This window comes from Egretta garzetta, unplaced genomic scaffold (assembly GCF_000687185.1).
Source record: "Egretta garzetta isolate BGI_Z169 unplaced genomic scaffold, ASM68718v1 scaffold434, whole genome shotgun sequence".
NCBI lineage: Eukaryota > Metazoa > Chordata > Aves > Pelecaniformes > Ardeidae > Egretta > Egretta garzetta.
Window position 1 is genome coordinate 727,595 of NW_009259584.1, and position 11,927 is coordinate 739,521.

Sequence of the window (11,927 nt, forward strand, 5' to 3'; positions counted from 1 at the left end):
TTCCCTACCCTATGGACTTTGAATATGCTAGATAGTGCTATACACTACTACTTCAGATAATACAAAGTATCTTAATATGGGTTAAAAAAAACTGGTTTAGAAGGGAAAAGACATCCATATAGGTAGTCACTGCAGTTAATGTAAAACAATTTAATGCTGGCAGGCACATGTCCATCGCTGTAAAAAATATAAAAATTCTGGGAGAAAAAGATTATATCTAGAAAACAGCTCTGGATACAAAGTTGATCACAAATCACGTCTAGAGTTTCAGTTATGCCAATGCTGCACACACATCATCCTACCTATACGTTGAAGTTCTTTATTCACTTTCTTGATGAAAAATTATCGTCTAAGCTCAAAATGGTTTTGCTATTTATTTTCCTTCTCCCCCGAAGGGTGTGAAATTAGTATTCCATCTTCTCCAGAGGAAAGCGTCTTACATTTTCTCATCTTCTTTTTACACTTCTCTCTCTATGTCTCTCTTCCCCCTAGTGTTTTGGTCCATTTCTTGGGGGGGTGGGGAAGGATATAAAAAAAAAAAAAACACCAAAAACACACCACAAAAAGAATACACCAACACACAAACATTGGAATGAAAACACTGAAAACAAGAAAACCTCTGTTTTCCCCCTAATAAACCTGGAAAAATTTGGGGTTATTTTAGTGGTTAGTTTGTATTAGATTCAGGCAAATATGGCACTGAACAAACAATGTAAACATAGCTCCCTCTATAAAGAGACACCATATTCTAAAGACACTTAAAAGTGTAAAAAGTATACTAAGTATACCACAGACAACTAGATTATACTTAACAGAAAACCTCACTCAAATTCAGCTAATCATAGAGTAGCTACAGAAGAGCGAATGCCTCAGAGCCTACAAAGAAACAGTTTTTGCAAGGTTAGACAACCAGAAGAAAAAAAATCCACAGATATTTGCAGAATGGCGCAAACCAGTATACTGGAAATTTAGATCTTGGCATAAATTCTATCAATAGATGAGAATTCAGAGGCAGTTAGTATAAAAAGAGACCCAGCAACAGGATGCGTACCAGACTGACCATGTCTACATCTGCTGGCAGTAACTTACCCCAGCCCTCAGAACCTAGTGACACCTCATTTTTCCATTCATCCCTTCAAACTATCTTCTATGAAGCAAACACAACACTGCCAACATACAAAGACTAACCAGAGAAGATGATCCTCACAGCCCTTGAAGCCTCCAGAAAGTCCAATAGAACTCAAGCATTTCCAGATGTTGCTAAAATTACTTAACTTCTACTCACACCAAACTTAGGCTATCTATTCATATCAAATCCTTTTACTCTGATATTTTACTAATCTTTTCTTTGGTGCTTTTTCCTTAAAACCAATTAGGTACTTTGAAAATTCCCATTAGAGCTTATTTCCGATTTTTACATCTGTGCTTTATAATGCTTGCCAGAGTCAAAACTTCATTTTTCACTTGCTCAGTACAGCAAAAAGGATGAATTGCATAACCCCTTTTCCAAAAGCTTCTATAGGAATACACAGCCCAGCCAACGAAGAGACTGCTATCTGCAAAACCAAATCCACATTTTCTTATTTATCAATTTCTGAACTACAGCTGGATAGCAGTACACCTTATCAATAGTCTCAACATGCAGTATTTTAAGACCTTACTTACAAACCCACAAAATACCCACCTTCAATATTTTGATCTAAATGGCTCTATAAATGATAGCTTGCAACCCTGCAAGTATTTGAAGCAGCACTAGTTAGCAAGTAGCTAACTACACCGTTTTTCAACCAAGGTATCTGAAGAGAAGCAAACTAAAGTTCCAATGTTTCTAACCTATGATTCACACCAGACTCCCAATATTTATAAGACACAATGAAGAAAAGATCTTCTGCCACATTCAAGAATCCCCAACCGGCTGACACCACTAATAGAGCAAACGAACGTATACTGTCAGTACTTCTCTTCAAAAGTGCTATGTTCTGCAACTTGACAACTGAAGAAATTAAGTCATCTCCATCTTCAAATAATCATTCCTCGATGCTGACAAATTTGCCAAATCTCTGTCCCATCTCTATTCAGTCATCTGTCCCAGGAGAAGGAGAGAACTTTTTTTTAAAGCAGACAGTTGACAGGTAAAAGAAAAACAGACTGACTACCTGAAGCATTTTGGGTTTTATACCTGGATAAATTAAAGACACTCGACCTACTTCTCTTTATCAAGGCATCAGATAAAAATATATGCAGATTCAGTTAGCTCTGTCAAAAGCATCTACTACAGATTTACAGACTATGACAAGAAGATTAGAGGCACTCAACATGCAAATCAGCATTCTTCCAAGACCATCCAGTCAGTACGTGCTACAGGTGACATTTAGTCATACTTCTACTCAACACATGTAAGGTAACTAGAAGAGAGATAACGTAGAATACAATGTACCACAGTGATGACACACAGCATGTGTCATGATCTGGCTACTCCAACTTGAGAAGTCCGAAGCCATAAATCTCCCACTACATATTTAAGACTAGTAAGACCTGCTGGATGTTGCAGGAATCCAAATTATAAACACACAAAGTTTAAGATTATCACATTGATCTTTAATGGAAAGCATCAGAAGGCTATGAGAAATACCTGCCATGTTTGGCTGGATTTCCAGCTGAACACCCAGGCTTTTATTATCAGGCTGAAAGTATGCTACTGATCCAATTCAATCTAGCTGAAAAAAACACAGTATGCAATGGTTCACTTCAGTGTCCTCCTGCAACATACCACACCTGTACCCTAAAAATTCCGAGGTATAAAATGCTAGCATGCATTTTAAGGGTCCGTGCAGTTCAGGAGCTCCTTGCTTACTTTAGAGACTTCTGCCAGTAATTTAACAGTCTAGCAATGACACTGACCAGCACAAAACATTTCTGCATAAGAATTAAGCAATTCCTATAATGGAAAATGTTTTGTTCTAGTTTCACTTTGGTTAGTAATTCTGCCACAGAACCTTTAGAGCATTTACTATAGCACCTGTGATATTGATACCTATGTTAAAAAATTTTTGATCAAGTAGTACTTAAGTGATGAAATAATTTTACACCATTTTAAAGCCTGAATACTCTATGTATCCATATTTAGCATAATGCAATTATAAATTACTGCATAAATAAGGTGTACATTTAGGTAAACTGCAGCTAATTAAAACTGAAAAAAAAGTTAACAGACCTTTTCTGCTGTAATGAAGTGCTTCAAGTAAGTTAATGAACTCAGCTGTGTATTTAGAAACTGAGTAGCAAGTATGCATACAAGCAGGGAAAAATGCCGCACACACAAAAAAAAAAAGCACAAAGGCAGCACAATCAGAAATTGCATTAATATTCTCACTTTGATATGCACAGCACACAATCCAGAGCATAAGTTGGACAGGAAGATGCACAGAAACTATACTGCACTTCTGCAGCACCTTCTGCCATTTGTGCTACTAACCTTGATGACCAGACACTATGCAATGCTAAAAATTCCATCATCTTTTGAGTCGCAGTGCAATAAGGTTACGGGTCTGTAATCACTACACATACAAAAATAAAATTGAGCAGGAAGAAATATTTTCTCCTACTCATGAAATGCAAAACAAACAACACTCACCCATCTATGTAACAGACAGGAAACACAAATTAATCAATAACATGTCAGAATAAAAGAAGTTTCACATGCTGAAAGTATCTTTACCATTGTAAAGATGTATTTGGTAATACATATCACCAAGTATCTTTAGCCTAAGTATCTAGTATACTAGATACCAGTATCTTTAGCCTAAGTATCTTTAGCCATTCATAAGAGACAAGACTGTGTTGTTGGGTTGGCGAGTTTTTTGTGGGGGGAGAGAAGGGGGAAGCAGGAGGATATCGTTAATAAGTAGTAGTTTCTTGTATTTATAAAAAAAAAAAAAATCTACTAGCAATTTGTATTTTACAGTCACTTTTCCTTCTCTTATAAATAAGTTTACTACTCCACTGCTGTCTAAAATCCACATAAATAACAAAAGCATGTAGGTCAGTTTTTCTGTTGTATGCTCAAAACTAAAGCAATTTTTCTACCCCTTGTTAAAGTATTCTTAAAAGTAGTTGTAGTAATACCCTTATATAAAATGTACTTTAATGAAAATTATGGATACACATTAAAAAATCATTTATTTCAAAATTTCTTCAAGAATTATTTCAAGAAATACCTTCAAAGAGAAGGCAGAGTATCAATCCTCAATAATTTGGTGGACAGTATTTCAAACTGAAGGAAAAAAGAAAACAGCAAGTTTTCTTCTTCCAAAATTAAGTTTAGTTCACCTCTATTGTGACTGCATTTATCAGTGTGCATTCTAGTTTACAGATACAGATGTAATAACCACAGCAAAATTGATTCTAAGCACAGAGATCCCATTCCCCTGGAGGCAGCCTGTTGAGCCAGAGCTGTCAGAGCTCTGATCACAAACCCATCTGCATATCGACAGCCTACATTCCTATTTCCTCCTTCCTTGCCTCCTTCTGTCTAGGCAAAAGGCAAGTAATACTACACCTATGGTTGTTCTATACTACATAAACGCTGGGGGTGGGGTGTTAAAACTATGGATACATGATACAACTCTTATGAGCAACTCTACAATAACAAACTTGTAGATGCATGTGATGAAAGATTTTTTTTAAAAAGGAACTTGGAGGAGAACTACAACCATTGTTATATTAAAGATTTAAAAAAAAAAAAAAACTCAAGCATTCAGACTGTGGATCATCTGTGCAGCAGATGCAGGAGCAGCTCAGGTCTGGCAGGATTACACACAGGAACCTATCACTATGGGAGCACAATGTACCTGAACTGGCTTTGGAGGTAAACAGTATAGCTGCATTTCTACAGCTCTGAAGCCTTAGGTATTAAGCACTGTATGATCTAAACTGACTCTGCAATGACAGTCTTTTTGTCTCCACACCGAGTTCCAGGAAACACATGTGCAAGCACAGAGACTCCAGTTATGCTAGATTCAGCTGAGATCCAGATGAATACTATCTCAAATCTTATGTGGCTAGCTCCACAGGGAGTCACAGCCCCCTCAACACGTTCCTCAGGACTAAAATCCAGGTGGCTTATTAGACCAGCTGTAGTGTTGCACAAATGTGCCGACTCAGTTCTGGGCCAGTACTGCATTCAACTTCATAAGCCACCCCATCAAAAAAAAAAAAACCTAACACAGAAATGCCAAGTGGAAAAAACATCACCTTTATGACGTTAAAGTAATTTGTACCAAGTCTAAACTGATTCTTCCAGATGCAATGACAGGATTACAGTATACATATTCCAGTGAAACGGATCAACAGCATATTAATTCACTTGCAATGCCATAAGCAATCTGACCTCACATGTACAAGCTGAGCTGTGCTTGAGGTAGTAAAACTTCCTGGAATTCATAACACTGAAGTTCAGTACTGAGATCTCCTGGTCTCTCTGAATCGAGTTGGATTCACATAGACCAGCATCTACACCTAGCTAATAAGCCTGACCAAGCTAAATGTGTGTGCAAATGTTGGATGCCTCTGTGCTGCCTGGTATCTCTATCATGTGGATTATTCCAGCTCCCTCATGATAAGCATGAATAGTAGTAGCTTGTAGTAAACCGTAAAGACATTGTCTATTTATATCCCAACTATATACTGTATTAAATCATTCTTAAAATAAGATCATCAAGAAAGATGTTTGGCACATAATAGACATTTTTTTCCCCATCATCCTTTTTGAACAACAGTTGTGCTGCAATTCCTAAACTTAGCTTCTCTAGTCTCTCTTTGGATACTAGTACTATCAGCCCCTGAACAACATACATGCACCATCCAATTTCCCAAGCCAGGACCCAAAGTCCCTTACATACCACTGCATATATATACATCCTCACACTGGCCCTAATATTACTTTTTTCCTATGTCAACGTGTATCTGCCCTGCTTTTTCATTCAGAAGTTCAGGTGCATGTGAAGCCATCAAAAGGGCCCACTACATAGGGTAATAACAGCTGGTGCTGACACAGGCAAAGCTGGGAGCAGTTGCCACCCATCTTCAAGAGATTCACATTCCAAGATCACCACAGGTCAGCTAAAATAAATTAGCTGATTTGGGGAGAACTAAGACTTTCCAAGCAGTAGTTAAAAACTTACACAGCGATTGTAAAAAGTGCATACTGGGATTACAACCTGCTATTTATTATCATTTATGTATCATATGCATGATTATAAAGTAAGTCAAATAATTACCAGACACCTCAGTATGTCCATTATCCAAACAGTTCAGGTTTACAAAAAACACAGTTTCTCTTAGACACACAAAAACATGACCCCGCTAGAGCCAAGACTCAGTATGACTTGTCAGGTATGGAACTGTGCTTTCCAACTAATAGTTCAAAACCCAAGTCACTGGCTATCACCTCACTATCCTCACTATCAAAAATGCAGGAGGCTTGTGTGGCTGAAAGAAAAAATAATCATCCACCACTTTCACTGACAAGCAGTATGTACCAGCTTAGTGGCAGCACACAAAAAAAGAGGGAACACAGTAGACATCAGTGTATAACAGCTAAAAGTATACGGGAAGCCAACTGCTCTACCCTGCTGTTAAGCAAAGCGCTCTGGTGACCTACCTACTTGAGTTGCATGCTCTCAAGTTAGTCTGTTTCTTTCAGTTGTTAAAGCAAGACTAACTTCAGTGCAAGCAATTAACCCTGGTCTCTTACCAGAATGGATTTATTTGCCTGGTAAATACAGCTTAAAAAAAAAACAAAACAAACAAAAAAAAAAACCAAAACAAAACAAAAAAAACCCCCACCACACCCCAAAACCACATACCACCAATAGCATCAGCAGGGAAAAATATGCCTTGAGTGCAAGACTCAGGTCTTTTTAAAGATTAAAAGTGAGTAAGTAGAAGCATGTTTAATGTAATACAGCTAATTTAATTCTGGTTTTGTTTCTAAACAAAAAGGCCAATAGAAAAACTAAGCTTCAGTCTCCTACAGTGATGATAAAGAAGTCTGTTTTTCCAAACAGGTTACAATAAAGTTACAGTTTCCATACTGAAGTCAGAGCTTCAATTTAGTTTTTGAATATTAAGGGTTTCTCCAAGACACCTCAGAGACAGCTACCATGTTTCTAACTCACTAACCTTTTTAAAGCTTCAACTGTTACCAGTCTGTTCCACCTCACATGCAATTAGTTTCACCCAAGAACCATTTAAACCTGCGCTATATTACAAATGGAAAAGACTTTTTTTTTTTTTTGAAACAAGATCGGTAATCAACTTGTTGAACTGTACCATAAACAAACCCCATTAGGTGGAAACAAGAATAGAATACAACACCAGGCACAGAATTCAGTTAAGTTCATCACTATACCTTCTTAACTTCCAACAGCGAAGAAAAGCAGTATAATACCTGTCAAAGCTATTCTCTTTGGTAAACTCAAGAAATAATCAGACTGCAGTGAGGCATTGTTTCAGAAGTCAGTACAGTTCTCCTTCATTCCTTGTGTCAGGAGAAGCCAGGAATAACTATATCCTAAATCCTGATAAGAATTCCCTATCATGCAGCAGAAAAATTCTCCTTCAAGCCACCATCTCTCTTTTCCCCTTCTTTAACTTTGCTATCAACCTGCATATATCAAACTCAGCAACATTACAAAATGCTATTCTTAAAAACTTTACGTTGCTGATGGTCTTCCCACAAAAAGAAAGAAACAGCCTTTCTTTAGAAAGGGCCGCAGTTTTGATTTTCTGTTGACAAATATTTGGAGAGCACACAGAAATCTATCTGTTCTTCCTCCCACCAACAGGTCTGCTTTGGAAGGAGTAATAAAGTCTAGGTTACTAGGGCATTATGAAAACGTTAGTGTCAAGCTGGGAAAAAGTAGAGGAACAAGATTCTTCAGTCCTGAGCCAAAAAGTCACACAACATTAAGTCATCCTACCATTTTTATAGTACTTTATGTTAGAAAAGGAAATAGGTACAGCAAACCGCTCATGTAAACACTCTGCCAGTCACTGACAGTTACTGAAAATTTGGTTTCAGGCTCTCCATTTGTCCTTAGATGTGAAAGTCAGACATCGTTTACATACTGCCCTAAGATGCTGCACCACCTTCCCTTCCAGGTCTTGTATGAGAAATGTTTTCAGAGGCAAAGGAACAGCTTAGTCCTTCTAAATGCTCTCACTTTTTCTTTTGCTGGAACACAAAGTAAAAAGTGCCAAGTAGTGAGAAATGCAATCATCTTTTTCTAAAAATGCCTGGTGTCATGCAGCTTGATCTAATAACATACAAGCCTGCTCAAAAAACACCTTCATGTAATCAAGAAAAAAAAAAAAAGTGCTGGCGTTTTTTTGTTGTTGTTCAGAAGGATTATCTGAATCCCAAATATTTACCATAAAAAAAATTGAAAAGACAGAGAAAGAAAATGTTTCTTCAATTAGAAGTATCACATTCCAAGTAAGCATTAGATTCTGAAATTAAGAACTTATTGGTTAAGTGGTCCTAGACTGAAGCTTTCGACTGGCAATCTGAAGTTGCTGTAAAAGAAAATTGAACACAGATTCTATTTCCTCCCCATACCTAACTATATAAGTATTAAGCTGACAAAATTACACAGAACCCACACCATAGAAAAGAAGAAAATAATCTTTGAAATGGTTGGGGGGAAGAAAAAACATTAAAAAACCCTAAAACCCAAAATACACACACCACAGAAATTGTCAAAATACTTAAGACAGTTACATATTTCCACTTTAAAAAAAAAAAAAAAAAAAAAAAAAAAAAAAAAAAAAAAAAAAAAAGCAGGTGTTTCTGCATAGCATCTAGATGAAATTATGACAGAACGCTAAGCTATTTTCTACTATTACTGGGATACTTGGGTAAATATTATCCACACAAGCATTATAACTAGCATTACTTAAGAAACAAAGCACATACCACTCTGGCTGCTCTTTCCTGAGATTCACACTTCCTGCAAAACCAAGGTCCAGTGGGTACTTGAACAATTCCATAGCAAGCTGTTTTGAACAAGACAAGATATTTCATCAAACATAAGAAGCACTACAGTACTACTAATATGAATGTTATAAAAAAAGCTTAGTATTAGTTGATCTTACATCATTTTAATAACTCAAATTGACATCTGTACATTGCACATGAAGTCCTATCACAATGGTACTGAAAATTAAGTACAACAAGCTTCCACTTAAAAATTTATGCAAAGTTTGTTAAATAAACTTCTTAAAGTAGTATCTTCTATTATATATACAAAAATACTATTGGTTTTATGCTAACCTGAAAAAAAAAAAACCACCCAGTGATACAATAGCAGTATTAAAAAATGTCTGGCTAATACACCTTTCCTCCTATGGAGGAAAGTCAATGAAATAATTTCCTTTATATACATACACGTAGTCATATTAAGATCAGTTGTCAGATTTTCAAATACATTATCCATATACTGACAGACCAAGCTATCTTGATAAGCCCTTTCTACTGTATGATAAAGTTCTTTAACATGAGAAAAAATATCTTGTTTTTGTTGCATCTACATTAACCGCAGATGAGGGGGACTTTGAATTCCTCTTTAGAAATTAAGGAAGAGACTTTAAATGTGCAATCACATGTTTAAATTAGTAAGAAACAGTGCAGAGTAGAAACTAATTACAGAATGCAACTCAGAGACAGGGCTGGCAAGTAGACTCAAAGGCAACATGAGTTGGGCAAAACCAAAGTTGAAGTGAAATACCTTTATATCTGCAAACTTAATGGAGTGCACCTAAGCCTAAAGAAGTCCACCACAGGTTTGTGCTCTGATACACTGGGATATTGTTTATTGAGTTCCAGGACTTCTTTTGGTTTATACTTCCACTACTATTGCAAAGCTTCTTCAAATGTATGAAGGGATTTTGTCCTCCATAACTTGCCAATGACTTAACACTTGAAAAGAAGTTTCCTCTAAACTTAAAATAATTATAATAACAAAGTCTCATGGGTTAATATTGCTGTCTGAACTTCAAATAAGGACTACCAGCTTTAACCATGAGGACTACTACTTTTACTACAGAAAGACTACAAAAAGAGTGGACACACTTCCTCTACCACCTTCACATGATGCATCAAATCCAAAGCATAAAACATTAATGACATAGTAAATCAAAACATAGAGTTCTTCTTTTCTCAAGACCTCTACACAGCAGATTTAGAAGCAGCAGTACTTTGCACACCTCCTGACAGATTCAAATTCAAATGCAGACACCTTAAAAAAAAAAAAAAAAAAAAAAGTTTGATATTCTTACACCCAGTTTACTGAAGTGTGTCTCTATATTAGGAATACTTCCTAAAACTGACTTTTGTTGTTCCCACTATTTCAGCTCCAACTGCTGCTATCATCAAATTCCTTCACTGCAAATATTAGCAAGGCTCTGGATGCAAAGGAAGATGCCCAAGATAATACAAAAGTAATAGCTAGTTCAGGTATGACTTCTAAAAGTATTCACATTTTAGTGTTCTTTTTCACGATCCTAAGATTCCACAAAAGCAGAGTTAATTTACTGGTTAACATTACTCAGCTCTTAAGACAACAGAAAACCAGACTAATTTCACAGATGCTGTCAGCTCCCCTCTGCGTTCAATCCAGCATTAAGAAGAATAACTGAATTCTTTTTCAGATCTCCTTACATTATTACTATTTATCATTATTTCTTGTCAGCTTACAAAGGAGCATATACCTAAAACAAACAGTTACTATATCATCTTCAACACAATTTAAGACCAAGCATGAGACACGCGGTAGTAGTATTTTCACGTGCACTAGGCATTCAGACTAACAAACTGGATTTAGGACTCTCTGTCTCCTCCAATTCGTTCACCACTTAGCAGTCAAAGAGCCAGCTACAGAGTTCATACAACTGCCTGGGAGTCGATACAGAGAAACTACCACCTTATTTCTGATTTCTGCTACCATAAAGCAAAAGTCATCACAACTTCCTTTCTTACAACGTAAGCAGCAGAATCCAGTCTCTCCCTCTGCTCTCACAAGAAGGGTCAACCCACTGACAGAAACAAAACAATCACACATAGAGGGAACATGCCAGCTCCTGAGCTGAGCTGGAAACCAACCAACCAGCCTCCACTAATCCAAACAAATCCAGCATCAGCCATTCCGACTAGCACCCTCCCCCTGCAGAACCACAACAGGAAGTCTCTTCATCTACCAGGAAACATCAGCCAAATGACATTCAAGGAAAGGCAGGCAGAGGAAGAAATCACATGACAGCTAACTCTTTCCTACACACCGCTCTCTTCCAGTCCTAAACCCTTCTACCAGCTGCCCCTCAAGTAATTTTTTTTAACTTGGGAAAGGCAGGGACAACAGGCATCGAGTACAGGAAGAAAGAAATACAGCAACAATTGCCAGAAGAGAAATTAGCAGCAAGTTCCACATAGAAGGAAAGGAGTTTTAGGTAGTCTTTGGACTGCTGCTGTTGAGATTGTTAACAGGGTGCAAAGGTGGCCTGGGAAGTACAGACACAGCATAGACACTTCCTTTTTCATACCCATAATATAGGAAGTCATAATATAGGCAGTCTCACACGAGGGAAGAGACAGACAGACTGGAAGGGTAGAGGATGACAGGACAGGTCAGACCAGAAAGCACGTGGCCCCAGAAACAAGAAAACAGGCTTCACGGGTGACGAGAAGGAGCTGGGAGGAGGGAGGGAGAGAAGAAGGGGAGAAAAACGGCCAAGGGCGGGGAAGGGGGTGGAAGGAGGCCCGCGGGAACAGGACCGGGAGCACCAAGAAGGAAGTAGCGCGGCTGGAGGCCAGAGCGGGTGAGCTGGCACCCGCCTGCCTACTCACCTTGATGCACTGCGACATTGCAGCC

At 37.6% G+C, this 11,927-nt stretch overlaps 1 protein-coding gene across 1 annotated transcript in view; it reads right to left on the reverse strand.

Annotated features, from left to right (window-relative positions):
- MLLT10 (MLLT10 histone lysine methyltransferase DOT1L cofactor) overlaps positions 1-9,047 on the reverse strand; it is a 127,392-nt gene extending 118,345 nt beyond the window's left edge. The window contains exon 1 of the mRNA XM_035893261.1: positions 8,978-9,047. The gene's annotated coding sequence lies outside the window, so the exon portion shown is untranslated. The remainder of the gene's footprint in view (positions 1-8,977) is intronic.
- Positions 9,048-11,927: the final 2,880 nt, after the last annotated feature.